Source organism: Diceros bicornis, chromosome 11, assembly GCF_020826845.1.
Source record: "Diceros bicornis minor isolate mBicDic1 chromosome 11, mDicBic1.mat.cur, whole genome shotgun sequence".
NCBI classification, from domain to species: domain Eukaryota; kingdom Metazoa; phylum Chordata; class Mammalia; order Perissodactyla; family Rhinocerotidae; genus Diceros; species Diceros bicornis.
The window spans coordinates 36,491,246-36,506,787 of NC_080750.1; the positions used below are offsets into that span (position 1 = coordinate 36,491,246).

At 40.2% G+C, this 15,542-nt stretch overlaps 1 long non-coding RNA gene across 1 annotated transcript in view; it reads right to left on the bottom strand.

The window, feature by feature from the left end:
• LOC131411378 (uncharacterized) overlaps positions 1-15,502 on the bottom strand; it is a 79,679-nt gene extending 64,177 nt beyond the window's left edge. The window contains exon 1 of the long non-coding RNA XR_009221547.1: positions 15,207-15,502. This is a non-coding gene — a long non-coding RNA (uncharacterized LOC131411378). The remainder of the gene's footprint in view (positions 1-15,206) is intronic.
• Positions 15,503-15,542: the final 40 nt, after the last annotated feature.

Below are 15,542 nucleotides of genomic sequence, written 5' to 3' on the forward strand. Positions count from 1 at the left end.
TTCATCAGTGATATTGGCCTGTAATTTTCTTTTTTTGTGTTGTCTTTGCCTGGTTTTGGTATCATGGTATTGTTGGCTTCATAGAATGAGTTAGGAAGCTTCCATTCCTCTTCAATTTTTTGGAAGAGTTTGAGAAGTATAGGTATTAAGTCTTCTTTGAATGTTTGGTAGCATTCACCAGGGAAGCAGTCTGGTCCTGGACTTTTATTTTGGGGGAGGTTTTTGATTACAGTTTTGATCTCCTTACTGGTGATTGGTCGGTTCAACTTCTCTATTTCTTCTTGATTCAGTTTTGGAAGGTCGTATGATTCTAAGAATTTATCCATTTCTTCTAGATTATCCAATTTGTTGGCATATAGCTTTCCGTAGTATTCTCTTAGAATCTTTTGTGTTTCTGAGGTGTCCATTGTAATTTTTCCTCTTTTGCTTCTGATTTTACTTATTTGAGCCTTCCCTCTTTTTTTCTTGGTGAGTCTAGCCAAAGGTTTGTCAATTTTGTTTATCTTTTCAAAGAACTAGCTCTTGGTTTCATTAATTTTTTCTATTTTTTTTTTTTAGTCTCTATTTCATTTATTTTTGCTCTGATTTTTATTATTTCCCTCCTTATACTGATTTTGGGCTTTTTTTTTTTTTGTTCTTCTTTTTCCAGTTCCTTGAGGTGCACTGTAAGATTGTTTATTTGAGATTTTTCTTGTTTGTTGAGATGGGCCTGTATTGCAATAAACTTCCCTCTTAGAACCTCTATTGCTGTATCCCATAAATTCTGGCATGTCATATTTTCATTTTCATTTGTCTCCAGGTATTTTTTGATTTCTCCTTTGATTTCTCGGCTTCGGATCCCAGGCGCGCACTGACGCACCACTTGTCAGGCCATGCTGAGGAGGCGTCCGGCATAGAGCAACTAGAAGAATGTGCAACTATGACATACAACTATCTACTGAGGCTTTGGGGAGAAAAAGGGGAAAAAAAGGAGGAAGATTGGCAATAGATGTTACCTCAGGGTCAGTCTTCCTCAGCAAAAAGAGGAGGATTGGCATGGATGTTAGCTCAGGGCTGATCTTCCTCACAAAAAAACAAACACACAAACACATAGAGACAGAGATTGGATTGGTGGTTACCAGAGGGGAAGTGTGGAGGGAAGAGGGTGAAAGGGATGATTAGGTACATGTGTGTGGTGATGGATTGTAATTAGTATTTGGGTGGTGAACATGATGTAATCTATGCAGAAATAGAAGTATAATGATGTACACCTGAAATTTATACAATGTTATAAACCAATGTTACCACAATAAAAAAAAGACAATGTTTCCCTCCCAGGCAAAGATTGGGCAGGTTTGCTTGCAGGTCATTATAAAAGGTTGGAGTGTTCTAAGCTTGGAGTTCCTCAGATATGATGAAAACCCACTTTTGCCCAGCATACACCTGAGCCTCTCCACCTCACCCCGTGGGACTTGGGAGGCAAGAGGAACTGATACAAACATGAAGCTCATACTGCCTACTGTGTTATGAGTAGAAGAGTCCCTTGTCTCTGACCCAGATGTCTTACGTCTTACGTCAGCATCTATGAAACTGCAGCAGGCTAAGCTGTTAGCTTGCAAACAGGGTAAAGCATCTCAGATCCCTTACAGTTCTTAGCAGCTCAAAGACTCCCAGCTCAGTGAGCTACCATCCTGAAGCCATGCGTTTCTATATGAGGCCTACTGACTTTTATACTAACTCCAATCACTTTTCCTCTGGTCAGTAAGTACTGCTACTGGGCTTATACCATGTCTGGATCCTCCCACCCTCATTGAAATTAGGGAACCTATATTAACTGCACTGTTCCCTAGTAGCAGCGAGAATTACAGATGACAGCCACTAAAGCACTTCCCAAAGATGGTGGCACTTCTTTTTATTATTTTTTATTTTATTGAGGTCATAATAGCTTATAACATTGTGAAATTTCAGGTGTGTATGTTATTATTTGCCAGTCCCCATATATATGTGGCCCTTTACCCCTTCTTCCCACCTCCTAACCCCCTTTCCCTCTGGTAACCACTAATCTGTTCTCTTTGTCCATGTGTTTGTTTAATGATGGCACTTCTTTTATCAATGAATTTTCTCTAGGCTCCTTTTTGGGGAGATAAAGTTAGAGAGTTAGTGATTGAATGGACTACTTGTGAAAAATCCACTCCAGCAGCCCTACTTCCAAAGTCTTTAAATGTCTCTCTCTACATTATGCCAAGGAAATTTTAGCACCTTGTCTTCATTTAATGTGGCCCCATTGAGTCTAGGTTTCACTTATCTAGAATCATTCCAGCTGCTCCAGTTAGCAAGATTTGTTCAAGTAAGGGAACAAAGCGCTAGAGGATCTTACACCAGCAATTAAATATTTCAGCCTGATATACATGACTTCCCCTCATAACCTATTGGCCAGAACCACATGGTCCCTCCTGCAAGGGGGACAGCAAAGTATAATCTTTCAGGGTCCTGGAAGGAGAGGAAAACTGGAAGTGTCAGCACCACATCGGTGCTGCCCCAGTGGTGAAGAGCTACAGAATCACAAACTATTCATGCACACTAATGGACAGCTCACTTGGCTACACATACTCCCTTCATTTCTCCTGAATAACCACCAGAACCAGAGCTCCTGAAATCTTCAACTTAGAGGATTGTAGCAGCTGTGTTTTATGTTATTTAGTTGTTTCTTTTCTCCCTTCCAATTCCCCACATCTTATATATCAAGCACCTGTAGTAACTAATATTTTAGGTTTCAGGTGGGAGTATGTCTGAACTGAAATCACCTTGTAGTAAGACATGAGTCTGAGCCTTTTGCTTGTACAGTTTATTGGTGCCTTCTGGACCTGCTAGGGCCAGGTATTGTAATTGCCACTTCTGTTTTATAATGGAATGCTACTGGGCACGCCCGGTGTTATGGCTCAGTGATCAGATACTGGCTAGTTTATGATAGGTGGTTTATGTTTAGTCACTTGGAGTCCCAAAGTCAGATGTTCAGTTTCTACCAGGACTCGATTGCAAGCTACAAACTGCTTTTCAAATGAAAAACAGTTATAGCATGAATTTCCTCCAAAACCTTGTTTGCTCAGGGGCTTGCCAGAGTCTCCAAATAGCACCTCTGCTGCCATGCACACTTCCAGTGCCAGCAGATCTGCTATGTCATAAGACCCAAGTGGCATGTCAGCCTGCAGCCCAGCTTGGACCCGCTGCCGAGCTCATTCTTGTTCCAGAACCCACTTAAAACTGGCAACTTATGGGTTATCTCACAAATGGGTTGGTGCAGCATGCCCAAATGTGGTATATGTTGTCACCAAAATTCAAAATCCAAAAAGGTTTATCAAACACTGTGCCTCTTTCTTTATGGTGGATGGTGCAAGGTACCACCATTTGTCTCCCTTGTAGAAGGGATTTCCTAATATGCCCCAAACCACTGAATCCCTTGAAACTTCACCAAAGCGACAGCTCCCTGAACTATCAGACTTTATTTCCCACCCTCTGGTATATATATTTTCTACTTCCTGCTCACTAGATCCAATTGACAATGTAATAATCAACGTAAAGGACCAATGTGATGTTTCATAAAATACAATAAAGATATATCTTCGTCTCTGCTATATAAATGCAAACTGCTTCTGATTTTGCCTTGGAAAAATCAGGATGGAAAAGGATGCATTTGCCAGGTCAATAGTTGCATGTCAGGTGCTGGGGTGATGATCTGTTTCAGTATATATACTGTATCTAAAACTATAGCTGCAACTAACAAGTCAATCGGTTAGCTTTGCAATAATCTTAGTTTTCCAAGGCCCTTCAGGCTTTTGCTCTGGTCAAACAGAAAAGTTTTATGCAAATATAGTAGGAATCGCTATCCCTGCTTCTCTCAAGGTTTTCATGGCAGTGGTACTTTCTACAATCCCCTCGGGAGTACTGCTTACCATTTACCATTGGTGTATTGTGTGGGAAGAGTATCAGAGACTCTAGATGGTCATTCCTTTCATAATAGCTCTCTCTCCACAGGACAGGGAACCAAAATGGTACTCTGCTAGTTACCAAGTATATGTGTATGTGGTTGTATTCCCACCATATGTCCTGGCACTGGAGTAATAAACACAGGATGGGTAAGCAGTTCCACCAGACCCACTGTTAGATGAATTTGGGCCAAAACTTCATCTAACATCTGACATCCATAAGCCCCTACCTTGGTGGACTATTATGATGTTTTGGGTTCCTGGGGATCAGTGTAAAATTAGAGCCAGTATGTAATAGCTCCCAGAAGTTCTAGGTATTTCCCTTTTCCCAGTGCACAGTTCTCTGGGTAAATAGCTCCAGGTCACTGTGTGGAAGGCTTGGGAGGAAATACACTGTATACATCTATGGCTGTACTGCAGGGTTCTTCTTCAAAGGCACCCAGCCTCCACCTCTGTTGAAAGGCTTCAGATCTATACACTTGGCTTAGTTGTGGGAACTCACTAAGAATCCATGAATCCTAACAAGGGTTTCCAGTCAGTCTCTTCCCAGCAGACCCTGAAGTATTCCTTCTACTAGGTAAAGCAGAATCTCAGTAGGCTGCCCATTTATTTCAAAACACTCCTATTACTATTCCTTCTCTGTGATTCATTATACTAACTGCACCCAAACTTGCTTTGTCAGTTAAGCCTCTATCACTCTAGAATTCCATTTCCCACTGTAATGAGGAAATGCCATTTTGGTAGCATTTCCCACTGTCTTCTCTGGATGTCAGAAGACAGCCACCACAGAGATCCCTCTTGCCCCTCACCCCAATGTGAAGACATGTCCTCTAGACTTCCCAGAGAGTATGATTAGGTGGTAGCAGAGCTGGTTGCTAAGAACAAGGCTTAGAGAGTCAAATCAAGAAGCTGCCACTGCCACCAGTTTCTTCACAGTGAACCCCGGAACACTGCTAGAAGACCACGGCTGTGGGGGACACCTTATTTTCCCTTCTAAGTATCGGAGAGGGCATTACTGGAGGAACCTAACCACTATTCAGAACTTTAGCTACAAGGGGGTTTGAGAAACGTAGTTTCTAACTGGGTGGTCATGTGACTAAATAAAATTCTTTTACTATGGGAAACAGCAAGAACAGATCTGGGGGGAGAACTTCCAGTCTGCCATACTCAGCTCTCCTTCTCCACTGGCTTCTTCCCACCAGCATTTAAACATGCTCATAAATTGTTGTTTTCTTCCATTTTTGGAGGAAAAATAAAACTTTCCCTCATCTCTATATCCCTCTTTGACTATTTTCCTCCCCTTATTCTATATAATTATATAGTATGAAAAAATTGACTTCAAATACTTATCAGCGGATGTAGGAAAGTCTGAATTCACCATAGGAAGGCAGCTCTAGATATCAACATATAATGTACAAAACTGACAGCTGTGGAGTGATTGAAAGTTGAGGATTATTTGTTCCGTGTCATTTTTTTTTTTAACATCACCAGGTGTCGTAGGCAGAAAAATGACCCCCCAAAGATGTCCATGTCCAAATTCCAGAGCCTGTGACTATGTTACCTTGTATGGCAAATGGGATTTTGCAGATGTGATTAAGGTTAAAGACTTTCAGATGAGATTATTTTGGATTATCTGGGTGGGCCCAATCTAATCACACCAGTCCTTAAAAGTGTACGATGAGGGGCCGGGCTGGTGGCGCAAGCGGTTAAGTGCACGCGCTCCACTGTGGCGGCCTGGGGTTCACCGGTTCGGATCCCGGGCGCGCACCAGCGCACCGCTTGTTAAGCTATGCTGTGGCCGTGTCCCATGTAGAGTAGAGGAAGATGGGCATGGATGTTGGCCCGGGGCCAGTCTTCCTCAGCAAAAAAAAAAAGAGGAGGATTGGTATCGGATGTTGGCTCAGGGCTGGTCTTCCTCACAAAAAAAAAAAAAGTGGGGGCCGGCCGGTGGCGCAAGCAATTAAGTGCCTGCCTCTGCTGCGGTGGCCCGGGGTTCGCTGGTTTGGATCCTGAGTGCGCACCAACGCACGCTTGTCAGGCCATGCTGTGGCAGCATCCCATATAAAGTGGAGGAAGATCAGCATGGATGTTAGCCCAGGGCCAGTCTTCCTCAGCAAAAAGAGGAGGATTGGCAGATGTTAGCTCAGGGCCGATCTTCCTCACCAAAAAAAAAAAAAAAAGTGTAAGATGAAGTAAAAAGAGACAACTCTTGAAAGAGCCTCAACTCACTGTTGCTGGCTTTGAAGGTGGAGGAAGAAGACCAGGAATCAAGGAATGTGGATACCCTCTACAGGCCGTAGACAGCTGTCAGCTGAAAGCCAGCAAGGAAACAGGGTCCTTAGTCCTACAACGTCAAGGAACTGAATTCTGCCAATGACTTGCATGAACAAAGAAAGAGATTCTCCCTAGAGCCTTCAGAAAGGAATGTCACCCTGCTGACTCTTGGGTTTTAGCTCTCTGAGGTCCATGTCACACTTCTGACCTCCAAAACTGTAAGATAATAAATATATATTATTTAAGCCACTAAGTTTGTGGTCATTTGTTATGGCAGCAACAGAAAATACGTCAGGCAAAGTACTTTTTCCACTTAAGTCTTCCTTCCTGGGGACACTGATTATAAAGCTAGGGTTCCTGAGAACAGGGGGAATGGAAAAGCTTAGTTTTGGGACAGTTGCCTGACTCTTATATCCTGACTTAAAAAGCGTTCTAAGGAGAGTATTAAGCAAGAAGGGAAAAACAAAGACACTGCTCTCCTGTTTCCCTCTCCTTTTCCAAATGAGAAAACTGGAAAGCACAAATCATAGCAATTACACTATAGGAGCAAAAAATGTCTAGTTCTACCTCTACATACTAAAGATGATACATAAATAGAAGCACTGAATACACTGGCCACAGCGTGGGGGTTTCCATTCAGAGCTATGTACGCACAGAATACTCATTCTGTAGTGCAGGAGAGGAATTAATTCTCACTCCAACCTATATCCTACCTATGTAAAACCACACAGGACATGTGGTCCTGAGTTTACACAAGGGCAATCAACAGCCTGAAACGTCTGAGAAAAGTAAGAGGTAAAACTCAAGCTCCTTAGAGAGCTCTCCTCACATTTGAAGAAGAAAATTATCCTTCCACACTAGGACAAAATCCTCCCCTGAATTCTCCTTACCTCATGTAAGTCAAAGCCTTCTTTCTATGGGGATCACCATAGTCTAGCATCTAATGTACAAATAAGGGACATATTGACTTTTGTTTAAATCCTAAAAGAATTTGTCTCAGTATAAAAATATTTTTCCTTGCTCACATTTTTTATAACGCACAGAATTTTCTTCCTAACCAGAAATACCATCTCTCCCAAATCTTCTGAATTATGTAGTTTTGAATCTGTTATTTAATTAAGGTTTTTCATTCTTTTTAGCCTATAACTTAATATTACAGATAGGTCACTTAAATCAGCCTGAAAATAAAACATCAATGGAGATAAGGAAAAAAAAACTTCCCCCACCAGATAGTACTGGAAAGTTCATCTAGTGAGTAATAATTTATAGAAAAGGTAATATATTATTTACTATGCAAGTTCTTTGCACCATTCACAGTATCTTCTTCACTTGAGTGACAAAGAACAACATACACTACTAAGGATTATCAGGTGGCTTAAGACACTTCATCGCCTTTGTTGGGAGGAAACTAGAGAGCCTTACAGTCATTAATCCAGTAATTCTAGTAACACACCTTTGAAGATGAGGGCAAATGTTCTGTTCATTTAAATATTTATTTCAGCAGTTTAAACAAAAAGACTTTATAAAGAAAATCCAATAAAAGTTAGTGTACTAAGGGAATAAACCTGAATCAAGAATATGAAAATTAGGGGCCGGCCTGGTGGCGCAAGTGGTTAAGTGCGTGTGCTCCGCTGTGGCGGCCTGGGGTTCGCCAGTTCGGATCCCTGGCACGCACTGACGCACCACTTGGCAAGACATGCTGTGGTGGCGTCCCAGATAAAGTGGAGGAAGATGGGCACGGATGTTAGCCCAGGGCCAGTCTTCCTCAGCAAAAAGAGGAGGACTGGCAGATGTTCGCTCAGGGCCGATCTTCCTCACAAAACAAAAAAAAAAAAGAATATGAAAATTAAATCTGTAAGCAAAGAAAGCTATCAGAAGTCGTTAGTCAAGCCCTGGAAATGTGGGGAATAGTATCTGGGATAAGACAAGAAGCAAGGCCAAGGACAAAGGCAAGTCGAAGTCAGAAACACAAGTAAAAGACCCCGGGACTGCGATTCCCAAATTGTGTGCTGGGGGGCCGCAGGGCTCAGGAGCAAACTCACAGTGGCACTGTGAGATATTTTAAGTTTTTGAGAGAAACACAGAAACAACTGTCAGACATTACATGAATACCTATGATTAGCTTGTTTGGACATAATTACTTAATAAATGGAACTATTAGATATTTCTTTGGCTCAAGGACGCCAGGAAAAAATTACTGAGATTCTAAGAGTGTCAAGAAACTAGAAAGTTTAGGAATCTCTGTCTTAGGGACATACTAGGGTTCAAAGGACACAGGCTGCTTAGAGAGGAATCAGAAAAGCAGATCAAAAGTGAAAATGACAGCGCCACCAGCCTCTACATACCCAGTTATACATGGTAGGGCCTTTTCCTTCATTCCATCCTGGCTCTAAAGAAAAGAACTTTTGTGCCCTATTACTCTGAATTTACTGCAGGATCGCTTTAAAATCAGTGAATCTTGCTTTTAAATCAGTGAATCTTACTCTTGCTTAACAACAAAAACAAAATAGTGATTTTTCAATGTTGGTTTGGGGACCAAACAACTAGAGTTCCCAAATATGCAGTGTGAGAAAGTCTACTAAAATTTAAATGTTTCTAGCGAAGAAATGAATAAACTTTATGTTAAGATTCATTCAGCAACTTCATAAGAACTCATTATAAAAGTTTTAAAATATACTCTAAATTAGGTGTTGGCAAACTTTTTCTATAAAAAGGCAGATAGTAAATATTTTTAAATATTCTTGATTTTTTTTTTTTACAACTCTAAAAATGTAAAAGCCTAATTGAAAGCAGTGAGTATATTCACACTGTCATCAACCAATCTCCAGATCTCTTTACATCATGCAAAACTGAAACTCTATACCCAATGAACTAACAATTCCCCATTTTCCCTTGTACACCAATGTACATAGCAGCATTGGACACCACAACAGGATAGAAAGGAGGGCTCTGTGGTCAGAGCCAAAAGAAATGGAGAAGGATCACATCCATACCTCACCCTCCACGTACGTACACCAATGTTCATAGCGGCATTATTTACAATAAGCAAAAGCTGGAAACCAATGTTCACAGTAGCACTATTCACAATAGGCAAAAGGTGAGAACCACCCAAATGTCCATAGACAGATAAATGGATAAACAAAATATGATATATATACATATAGATATACACACACACAAAATGGAATATTATTCAGCCTTTAAAAAGAAGGAAATTCTGATATATGCTACAATATGGATGAACCTTGAAAACATCATGCTAAGCGAAATAAGCCAGACGCAAAAGGACAATATTGTATGACTCCACTTACATGAAGCACCTAGAACAGTCAAATTCATAGAGACAGAAAGCAGAATAGTGGTTACAAGGACTGGGGGAAAAGGAGAATGGGGAGTGTTTAATGAGTACAGAGTTTCAGTTTGGGGTGATGAAAAAGTTCCAGAGATGGATAGTGGTGATAGTTGCACAACAATGTCAATGCACTTAATGCTATTGAATTGTAACCACTTAAAAATGGTTAAAAATTGGGGCCGGCCCCCTGGTGTATCGGTTAAGTGCGCACACCCCGCTGCTGGCAGCCTGGGTTCAGATCCCGGGCGTGCACCGAGGCACAGCTTGTCAAGCCATGCTGTGGCGGCGTCCCATATAAAGTGGAGGAAGATGGGCACAGATGTTAGCCCAGGGCCAGCCTTCCTCAGCAAAAAAGAGGAGGATTGGCATGCATGTTAGCTCAGGGCTGATCGTCCTCACAAAAAAAATGGTTAAAATGGTAAATTTTATGTTATGTATATTTTACCACAATAAAAAAAAAAGAAATATAAAACCCGTTCTTAGCTCATGGGCCATACAAAACAGACTGCAGACCACAATTGGGTTACAGGTCATAGTTTTCTTTGAATCATAAGACCCACTAAACAGAATGAAAAAAATGACACGAAATACTCAACAAATTTTCCAAGTCATTGTAATTCATTTTTATTTCAAGATGAACATATTAAACATATTTTAATATTTAATATATTCATTACATTTACCAAAATTTATCAATGCAACTATAGTATTTATCTACCAAAAAATACTTGAGAGGAGTCTCTTTAAGATGAGGTCGAATGTATATAAATATAGAGACATACAGACATATAGAGATATGGTGATACATATAAGTATCTATAGCTTTATCTGTAGATATAGGGAGGTAGAGATGAATAATCCATGATATCTTCAATGAAGCTTAAAATGTATCCTGAAAGATGTGGTAGGTAAAGCTGAAACTTAATGGGCAAAAATACTTAAAGTTTAGATTTGAAAGTTTGGTGTTATAGCTTGCACTACTTTTATTTTCTTCCCCACTCATTTGGTGCATAGTAGACCATTTTCCCTCCCATTTTGGAGGAGGAGAGAAAATGACACATCACAAAATTAAGCATACTGTTAAGATCTGCTCAGATCTCTCCCCTGCATTCTTGCAACCCTTAAATCTAAAATTCATTTAACTCTTTGATTGGTTAGCACAATCTCAGACTCTGAAGGCAACATATTCCTTAAAAAAGAAAAACCTGAGGTAGCTTATTTGGGCTTAAAGTCAGCTCTAGGCAAAAAAAAAATCACTCTCAACAAGAAGCCTTTTTCAGATTAGGTAGAGAGTATATAAATACATAGACAAAAGACATTGTTTCAGCTATCTATTCACTGGAACAGATGAAGAACAACCCTAAACTCAGTGAAGTAAAACAATCATTTCATTATGTTCTGGATTCTTTTTTTTTTTTTTACTTTATTTTTTTTCAGAGGATTTTTAGGTTTCCAACAACACTGAGAGAAAAGTACAGATAATTCCCATATACTCCCTACCCCTACACATGCATAGCCTCTCCCATTATCAGCATCATTCACCAGAATGGTGCATTTTTTACCAAGGATGAACTAAATTGACACATCATAATCACCCAAAGTCTATAGTTTAACTTAGAGTTCACTCTTGGTGTTGGACATTCTATGGGTTTGAAGAAAAGTGTAATGACATATACTCATCATTATAATATGATATATAATATTTTCACTGCCTAAAAATCCTCTGTGCTCTGCCTATTCATTGCCCCACCTCCCCATCCCCAACAATCTGGCAACCACTGATCTTTTTATTTATCTCCATAGTTTTGCCTTCTCCAGAATGTCATATAGTATGTAGCCTTTTGAGATTGGCTTCTTTCACTTAGTAATACACATTTAAGTTTCCTCCATGTCTTTTCATAGCTTGATAGCTCAGTTCTTTTTAGCTCTGAATAATATTCCATTGTCTGAATGTACCACAGTTTATTAATCATTTTATCTACTGAAGGACATCTTGGTTGTTCTCAAGTTTTGGCAATTAGGAATAAAGCTGCTATAAACATCCATGTACAGGTTTTTATGTGGACATAAATATTTAGCTCCTTTGGGTCAACAGTAAGGAGTGCGATTACTGGGTCACATGGTAAGAGTATGTTTCATTTTGTAAGAAACCATCAAACTGTCTTCCAAAATAGCTATACCATTTTGCATTCCCACCAGCAATGCATGAGAGTTCTTTTTCTCTACATGTTCACCAGCACTTGGTGTAGTCAGTGTTCTGAATTTTGGCCATTCTAATAGATGTGCAGTGGTACGCCATTGTTTTAATTTGCATTTCCTTGATGATACATGATGTGGAGCATCTTATCATATGTTTATTTGCCATTGGTAAATCTTCTTTGGTGAGGTCTGTTAAGGTATTTGGCCCATTTTTTAATCGAGTTTTTGTTTTCCTATTGTTGAGTTTTAAGAGTTCTCCATATATTTTGGATACCAGTCCTTTATCAGATTTGTCCTTTATGAATATTTTCTCTCAGGCTGTGTCTTGTCTTCTAATTCTCTTGAGCTCATGGATTCCTCAGGTTAGTGACAAGAAATTTTCACATACTAAGCTAAGCCATTCTGGCCTGAACTAAAGCCTGACTTATGGCCTATCAAACATACATTGTACATCTGCTTTAAACATTAAAAAATGCATTAAACATTATCTCGAAGAATACACTCTTTGAAGATAAAAATGCATATTCCCCTCCTACAACACCCGTAGGGTTAACGCCCATATCAGTACTCATGACGACAAGTTCCCTTTCCCAGACATCAGGGTCATGTTCACTCGATAATTTGCAACTGAATCTCTCTTTGAAACTTTGCTGAATATGTACCCTGGGCATGTTTAATGTATGTTCTTTGTTCTAAAAAGGTATAAAACTGTACTAAAAACCACGCTTCTCCACAACACTTTCTTCCTTTGCAAAGACTGCCTTCCTGGATTATAGTTCTCAGCCTGGCTTAAGTAAAGGTCACCTTATCTCTCTAATCTATAGATTAGTTATTGATTATTTTCCTGGCCATTAGGAATTAGGATGAGGCAGAGCAGGATGGCTCACCTCTGGTCTATAGTCTAGGGCCTCAGTTGGGAAGACTCAAATGGCTGAAGGGTGACTCCAATGGCTGGAAGCTGGAATCTGCTCTCCACTCACATGATTGGCACCTAGGCTGAGGTGACTAAAGGGCTGGGCTCAGCTGTGACTGTCAATCACAGTATCTTCAAGAGGCCTCTCTACATGTCTCGGGCTTTTTCACAGCACACTAGCCTCAGGTAGTCAGACTTCTTACATGATGGCTGAACATTCTAAAGGTAAGTGTTCCAACAGACAAGGTGGAGTTGCATGGCCTTTTATGATCTAGCCTCTGAAGTTACAAGTGATGGCTGTGATCACTTTCACTATATTCTACTGGTCAAATCAGTCAAAACTCACCCAGATTTAAGAAGAAGGGACACAGAGTCCATCTTTTTATGGGAAGAGCATCAAAGAAGGTGCAGCCATGTTTTAAAACCACCACAGGCATATTTATTCAGAGATAAGGAGATATATGCCACAGGGTTAACAGTGCCAAATGAATTTCATTAACCTATTATTTTAAGTCAGACTAATCCAAACATATCCTCCATGGATAGCAAAATTCCATCTACCTATTTTCATGTAATACAGTAATAAATAAGCAGAAACTTAATTTTATCTATATAAATTGCATCAAGAATGACTAACAGCTTGCTTTCGACCCTAGAACCATCTGCCAGTTATAACCATTTCTTATTTTCGAAACACCATTAACCTCAGATCCACCCTCAGGCTTAGGCTAAGTCATATTCAGAAAGAATATAGAGAATATTCATAGCAAGTAAAACAAGTGGATTAGGATCCCGCTAGCATTATGATTGTGAAAATCAGCGGCCATTTCCTATCTTAGTGATTACTAGACTTAAGGATTTCATGGGCCAAGAAAGTTTTCAGAAATAAAATAAACCAAATGGGAGCAAATAAAGTCACCAACTTTTTATTCTCCAAAAAATATTTAGAAAACAACTACTCTGTAACTATCATCACACAAAAAAAATAGAATGGACAATTTCAAAATAAAGCACAATCCTTAAGAATGAGTGAGCTTGACTAAATGAAAAACTCACTGTACATATATTTTTTTTTTCATTTCTCTGATCTGCAGAAATTTCACCATAGATGAACCCCCATTCACAACTGGTGTGGGAAACCACTTGTGCATCTGACATTCCGGTCTCTTCCCTCCCTTGCTTTATTCCAATGGTTCTAGAACTTTAGCTTGCTTCTAGGAACTCAGTCTAAAAAGACAAATAGATAAATGATTATAACACAACATGAGCGCTGTAAGGATATGGGGGTGGAAATCAAGGAAGCTTTTACAAATTAGGCGAAAAAGGTTTTCCCATGAGAAAGAATAGGGCATATTATTACAGGTGGCAATGACAGTGTGGCTGAAAGCACAGAGACAATCTATGTATGCAGTATATCCAAGGAAGACTACATTGTGTACCAAAAAAGTAAGTAGTAGTTATACTTGGTTGTAGAGTAAGGGTTACTTTTCTCTTCCTGATTCTTCTATTTTCTGAAATTTAACAATGGAGTATGCATTAATTTAATGATCAGGAAATTTAAAAACAATTTCAATTTTGTAGCTTAGCTTATAAACAAAAAGCCTATTTCCCTTTAAGAAAGCAGTTTGTATTAAGAGGCCAGGTTGTAAAATGGAGATTTAAAGATTTGGAAGAGGGATGCAGAAATCAGGCTCCAGACTTTGGCTGGAACAGATGGCAAGGGGGAAAATAACATTCCCTCAGCACTTCTGTGAGAATCCTGGTGGGGTGTACTCAATACATACAGCAGGCCTTCTTGTCTATATGGTCATTAGTCAGAAATTCTCAGGTGGCAAGTGGCGTCTGACAGGTCAAATGCTCAGCAGCACCTTTGGGGTCAGAGACCAAGGTTAGAATCCCAGCTCTATCACTAACTAGCTCAATGAGCTAGGGCAAATTACTTAACCACTTGAATCTGTGTTCTCATCCGTAAAATGGCAAACTGCCTACCTTCCCGGATTTTTGTGCAGATCAACTGACACAACGCAGGTAAAGAACTTAGTACAGTGCCTCCCCCTCAGAAAATGACAATTATAATATTTGTATATCTAATTGAGAAGTAAATATATATTTGCTGTACTGGTTTAAAAAGGCTGTAAGATCCCATTTGCCATTTATTTGCTCTATAGGTTTAGCTAAAAGCTTTAAGCACATAAAATTTGTCAGTTGGGATGTCAAACTTTTGAAACTTAAATGTGTGCAAGTTTCTAACAAATTCCAAACGCACAAAAGATATTGTGTATTTGCAGTTGCTTCTAACACTAAGCTATCTTTAGAGTGATCTTTCTGCAGGATCCAGAAATAACTAAGTGCCCCTACCCCTAGATTCTAGCAACTGATAAAAAACCAGGCGGACGTTTCCCGTTCTCCGTCCTCTTATTCCAGCTGGCTCCCATATCCACTCCCAGAGAGAATCGGAGATCTTGGGGGCAGAAAAACTTTCAGCCCTAAAGTAACTGCCTCTTACCCGGGCTTTCTTAAGGCTGGAATACAGTCAGCAGAAGAATGTAGTATGTGCTCCTCAAGTGTTCTCAAACAACTCTTTCAGCTTCCAGAATCCTTCTCACGGGCCATCGGGCCATCAGGTAACGAACCCAACAACTTTCACCCACCTGTTCTTCCAACTTTCTAATCCTGATACGCATCCTTACAGCCCCCGCGACGTGACCAATCAGAGAGTGCGAAGTGAGCCGGAAGGGGCGGGCCCAGGATGGCGCTGTCGACGAATCACCAACCTCAGACGGCGGGGGCGGGAGCGGAAGCCCTGGTTTGGCCTTGGGTTCTGCCGTGGGGGATGTCCCGT